This window comes from Mya arenaria, chromosome 8, assembly GCF_026914265.1.
Source record: "Mya arenaria isolate MELC-2E11 chromosome 8, ASM2691426v1".
NCBI lineage: Eukaryota > Metazoa > Mollusca > Bivalvia > Myida > Myidae > Mya > Mya arenaria.
In genome coordinates, this window is record NC_069129.1 from 28,197,549 (window position 1) to 28,203,444 (window position 5,896).

A 5,896-nucleotide genomic window follows, 5' to 3' on the forward strand; every position below is an offset into this window, starting at 1 on the left:
TTTTATTAAATAATTGTCCTGAGATTCGTTAGAAGAATTTTTATTTTTTGGTTACAAATCTGGTGTTCAGTCCCTTTCAAACAAACTGATTACTTATTTGATGTAGATTTCCGTGATTGTTCATCAAGGGCTATGTTAATGTAGGTTGTTATTTTATATGTACATAATGTAATCACACCGCTATTATGATGTTACTTTCCATTTTGACATGTGTTAATAGATTAAACCCAGTCTCGTTTAAGACATGCATTTAATTGCAATAAATTCACCCAGTCTCGTATTTATATATAAGACATAGATTATATATTTTTTTGCAATCGATTTACCTACTCTCGTTTTAAACCATGATTTTCATTTTTTTTAAATATCGAATTAATTGCAATTAAGCACTTCACAGTCGTGAATGAGAAGTATCCATCGAATGCGATAAATTTACTAACACTTAAGAACATTTACTTTCGCCTGGGACCAATAATAATCGGGTAATGGAGTTATCCTACCTGGGGTAGATAAGACCAGTATAGCTTTTTATACACGTTAAGCCAATTATCTGTACAAGTTCCCAAGTGGTCTAGTGGTTAGGATTCCGCGCTCTCACCGCGGCGGCCGGGGTTCGATTCCCCGCTTGGGAAGATATTTTGTTGTAACGTATTTGCACTGTACAGCAAAAACTAATACTCTATTTGAAGACAACACGGCTTCATACTAATTGATTCATAATCCCTTCTTGTTATAAAGCATGAACTTACGGGTGTTACAATGGCAAAACAGTAAATAAAAGCGTCAAATAATTATATTGACGTTAAATTTCAGGACGAGAATACGTACTCGGACCACACTGTATGTTACGCGGTTTTTAGGGGCCCTTTTACGAAGTATTCTGGACTAAAAACTATGATATGATGTTTGCAAACCCCAACATTTGGCAATATAGGTACGCACACTCTCAAAACATTTAAATACTAAATAATTTTGTTTTAGTAGACATCTGAAAAGAATTCTATGTTCCGGGGGGGGGGGTCGGGTTTTACCTCCGGAGTGCATAATTTTAGAACCTACCACAGACGGACACCGGAAACACTAGCTGCATCTATATAGTCGATGAACTGCTTGAACACATCGGATCTATTTAAAACTCAACATGTACCTTGCATTTTAGATTAAGGGACATATTCTCGATTCCAATAATAAACCTCTTTCAGACTCGATATTTAAATTACGAGATTTAAAATTTTATGACGACCGTTACTTTAATACGTTAAAAATGTTACTAAAATGTACGGTAGTTTATGCATTCAGAGCTGTTTTGGTGTTGTCGCGAGTTTTATGGTAGAAACGAATGTCAAATTACTCACCAATAAGGCTATAGGTGATATCAAAAGTACCTCAATGATGTATTATGTATAGATATTGATTTTGTTTTATCAAAATATCAATGATACGTGTTTAATTATCTGCCACATGACGTAGCATTCTACAAACTCGCATTTCACGTGTCAGTTCATTACTATTTTAATGTCATTTCACTGAAAACGTGCATATATATATTTATATATCCCTGATTGAATGTTTTTGACTATCAAAAATACGTGTTACGACTGTGCAACATAGTTATTTCTACTGATAATGTGATAATGAGTGCATAAACTACATATTTACTTGTACAGTTACTGGCGTAGGAGCTGGGTGGCTGAGGGGCGGCGGCCACCGCTCCAATATTTCGAGGAAGAGAATCCCTCTCCCAAAACCAACCTTTCCGCTGTCCCCAGGGCATTTGCCATAATTTGCTTTTACACCGCCTGTCAGTATTGTCATTACTAATCATATATTTTTTTACTTACTTATGAATACCACCGTTTCGGTAGGAAATAAAGATGAGTTGAGTTGATATGACATGAGGTGAGTTGGATTACTAGTATTTAGGTGGCCCAGTGGTTAAGGCGTCCGCCTACGGAGCGGGAGGTCGTGGGTTCAATCCCTGACCGCGTCATACCGGAAGACGTTAAAAGTTGGTACAAGTCAGGGGCGTAGCTGGGCCTATTTAGAAGTATAGGCTCACTTGGTAGGGGGGTTTGGCCCCCCCCCCCCTTAGAGTTTTTTAAACTATAGATCCGATATGGTGCGATTTGGCGTATATCTGGAGCCTTTTTAGTCTTCAAAATAGTTTCAGTTTTGTCTTACGTATGATTTACAAAAACAGAACTGAAATACAAAGGTTGATACTAACTTGTCAAAAAAGCTTCAAAATAGAAAATATGTTTGTAATGCTAAATGGTTAAACAAGCGTGTCCAGTTGGTATATCGAGTGTCTTTAAATGAAATCCAAGTTCATGCATTTGACTGAAGCAAATGTGTTTATGATTTTATTTATGTCTATCGGAACATCGCGATGAATATGGAGGACGCCAAGTGAGGATAGCCTCCCGCCGGTCTTTGAAGAACACAGGTATGTCTTGATGCGACTCATGGAACTGAAGGAGCGCTCACATGAGGCGGGTGTGGCAGGCATGGTCAGCAGTATCTGCAGTATAGTGTATATGCAGGGATAAGCTGCCTCCGATGTCTTGTTGAGTGTCGCCAGCAGTATCGAAGGCTTTGTATCTTTCAGCTGTCATCGCAGATTCCACCTTAGTTTAAACATATTTATTTTACAACGATTGTGAAACAAGTTATTACAACATTATATTAATCACTCTCGTTGGCACGATTTTACGCGAGAGTGTGGTCTTGTGTTGTGGGGGAAACCGGAGAAACCGGAGAAAACCCACTTGTCCAGCTTGGTGACCACAAACCAAACTCACATGCGCCCAAGCCGGGAATCGAACCCGGGTCGCCTAGGTGAGAAGCGAGTGCGCTAACCACTGCGCTAACCGGACAACCAGATTCCACCTTCTTACTTCCTCGCTGAACTCTTGCCGAGTCTTCGGCATGTCAGGTTCATATGCCTCGTAGATCCTGTCCACATTGGCCGGCTGGAGACCTTCAAATTTGGTCGGATTTAAACACTGAGTCTGGAAGTACTCTTCATTCTTTAGGATACAAGTATCCATTTCTTGAAGCAGGTGGTCAACAAAAACGTAGAAGAGGGAAACCGTCCAATACCGACCGGGGTCCTGTACATCATAGTTCACCCTGTTTCTCTCTATGGCTGCTTGTCTTGGCACTGCTGGGTCAATTTAGGTAAAACAAAAATAAAACATTCAATCGATATTAAAAGACAGCCGAATCGATTAAACTGTTCTAGGTAGAAGAATGCAAAATACCTAATAGAAGTTTACCTCGTATATCTGAATACGGATCTCGATGCATTTCGAACTGTTACAAAAACGTTTTTTATCATTTATTTGTGTTCCGTTGAATTGTAAATTATTGCGTTAAGACGATTTGCTAAATGCACCAGTGGATCAATGCATGTATTTATTGGCAACCACATAAAATCAACATGCAAATACAGGTGGTGGTGTTAGTAGTTTATACTCCGGGTCCCGGCGTGAGCACATTGAAGGGTCCAAGAGTGACAGTTCAACCACCGCACACCTATCCTGGGCAGGCTATCAGGCGGTTAACCAGTACTAGGTGCCTTCACATTTGCAGGGAACTGACAACTTCTGTACATGCCAAGGGCAGTGGTACAGTGCGAATGGTCGTAGAAAGGAGTTCATAACAAATCACAACATAAGTGACCTGGTCCGCCTGGGAATCTAACCCGGGTTATCCGATTCACAGTCCAACGCTCTACCGATTGAGCTAACCGGGCGGATTGCAAATACAGGTTATATGTTTACACATGTACATGGAACTCGTCAGCAAAAGTCACAGCTTCCTGATAAAGGGCAATCCATACAAGGGGGTCAACCCTCTCAGCTCGATATATCTGCATGACCATCTGCGTTTGCTCGATTGCCTCCAACAGATCCATGTCCACCTAGATGTATATGAGATATGTATATATTATGTTCATGCATAAATTCACTGTTTCATCGTGTATGAAAAATAAAAGAAAGCAGACAGATACTTTTTAACTGATGATTTACTTTTAATTATAAAATATCATACATAAGTCTCTAGATGCAACACGTTTTGTTCTGAGAATAATTTTCAAATTTTTGAAGTTATTATCTATGTTTTTGCTGTGTTTTTTTCCCATTTTTGTTCAATTGGTAACTGAGGTCGCATGTAGTAATAAGCACAAACTATTACCGCTAAGTTCTGCTGTAAAACCTACTCGATTGCTCAAAATGTGCTCTGTTGTCACAAGAGTAACAATAAAATGGAACTACAGTAAAGCGTTGAGGTGATCGCTGGCTTTGACGTCACCATTTTCCTGAAGATCTTCGAGCGCATTGTCGACAACGCGGTAGGCATTCTTGAATGTACGAAGCGCATCTGCCCTGCTCATCCAACTTGTTTCACACAAGGTCTTAAACTTTTATCAGCTTTCCATCGCTTGCTTTGTAGCAACGTCTTCTGCCAGTTCATCTGCAAATGCTGTGAGGCGTTTTGCAGAGTAGTCACACTGTAGACATCGTGGTCCTGACGCATGGAAGTTTGGAGCTTTGGACAAATGACAGGTTTAGGCAAAGCGACTTACAATGGATGTAGTTAGCAAGTGGTAATCATTCACGGATGAGCGCCTGAACACCATAGTACTTGTCCGCCATGTTTCTTGCGCCATCATAGCACTAGCCCCGAATCTTCAAAATATCTAAGCCGGTGCCTTGCAGATATTCGAGTATGCCTTGTGCAAAATATACTCCCTTTATTGACTTGCAAGTGACAAACCCTAAAGACTGTTCACGAACGACATGCCTCTCCTCTACCTTGGAAACAAAACGAACGCAAACAGATTTTTTTTCCTTTCTGTCTCCCACACGTACCTCGATGGAAATTTGAAAACACTGCCTAACTCCCACATCTGTGATAAAAGTCTGAGTTTGAATTCATCATTCCACGATCCATCGGAATCCCAGGATCGGGGTAAGGGGGGAAACATGTTGAATGACTTTCAAAATATACTCCCGCTTCGCAACTTATACTTGTAAAGCCGAGTGAAACAGACGCTCATTGAAATTATACGCTTGCCGGTTGCTGTATAAATATTATCGAATCTATTTGTTAAACGGTTCGACTGTCTTCAAAAAAAGGCACTAAACTTTAAGAAAAAATAGACTTAGTTAACCTTGAGAGTTAACTTGAATATAAAGTAGGCATCGGCTGTCATCCCCCTTACCTTTCAGCTTTTATAGCAGATTTGGACGTTTTGTATTTTTCATTTTTGGAAACGAAGTGTAGGCCCGGGCCTACCGTGCCTATTGGAGCTACGCCGATGCAAGTAGCTCCCTTGGCTGGCGCTTGACATTTAAAGGGTACTGTAGTGCTTTGAAAAATGGTGTACTCAGTACTGGTTTAACCCAGGAAAAATGTACCCCGTGTATCGGTGCTTTATACCAAGCACGTAAAAGAACCAATAGGTCTCTTCGAAAAAGAGCTAGGGTATCGCACCCGGACGTCCTTGTACCCCACCACTGTCTCTTATGCGTGCTGTCCCTTCAGCAAAAACAAAGAACCCCGTTGGAAATAAGTGCTTGCACTTTCACGGGTTATCCTTGACCGCAAGGTCTAAAAGAAATACATTATACCAAACGTTGACTTCATGTTTTAGGCTAAAATTAGATAGTTTTGGGCCCGCATGTGAGCATATCAAGGTGTATCATGGTAATGTGTCTAAAACAATAATGAAAAATGAAAATATCATAACCTGCTATAATTTGGCTATGGCGATGGGCTATTTCTGCATGTATGGGCATTGAAGCGAATGTATATTGATTGAGAGTCCGGGTGGGCGTTCTACAGACGACAAATCTCATCTCTTGGCTACTCTTCATAAGAAGGTTAG

General features: G+C 40.4%; 1 non-coding gene across 1 annotated transcript; it reads left to right on the forward strand.

Annotated features, from left to right (window-relative positions):
* Window positions 1-560: 560 nt before the first annotated feature.
* On the forward strand, window positions 561-632 carry Trnae-cuc (transfer RNA glutamic acid (anticodon CUC)). The gene has a single exon. It is a non-coding gene; the product is annotated as a tRNA-Glu (tRNA).
* The last annotated feature ends 5,264 nt before the right edge of the window (window positions 633-5,896 follow it).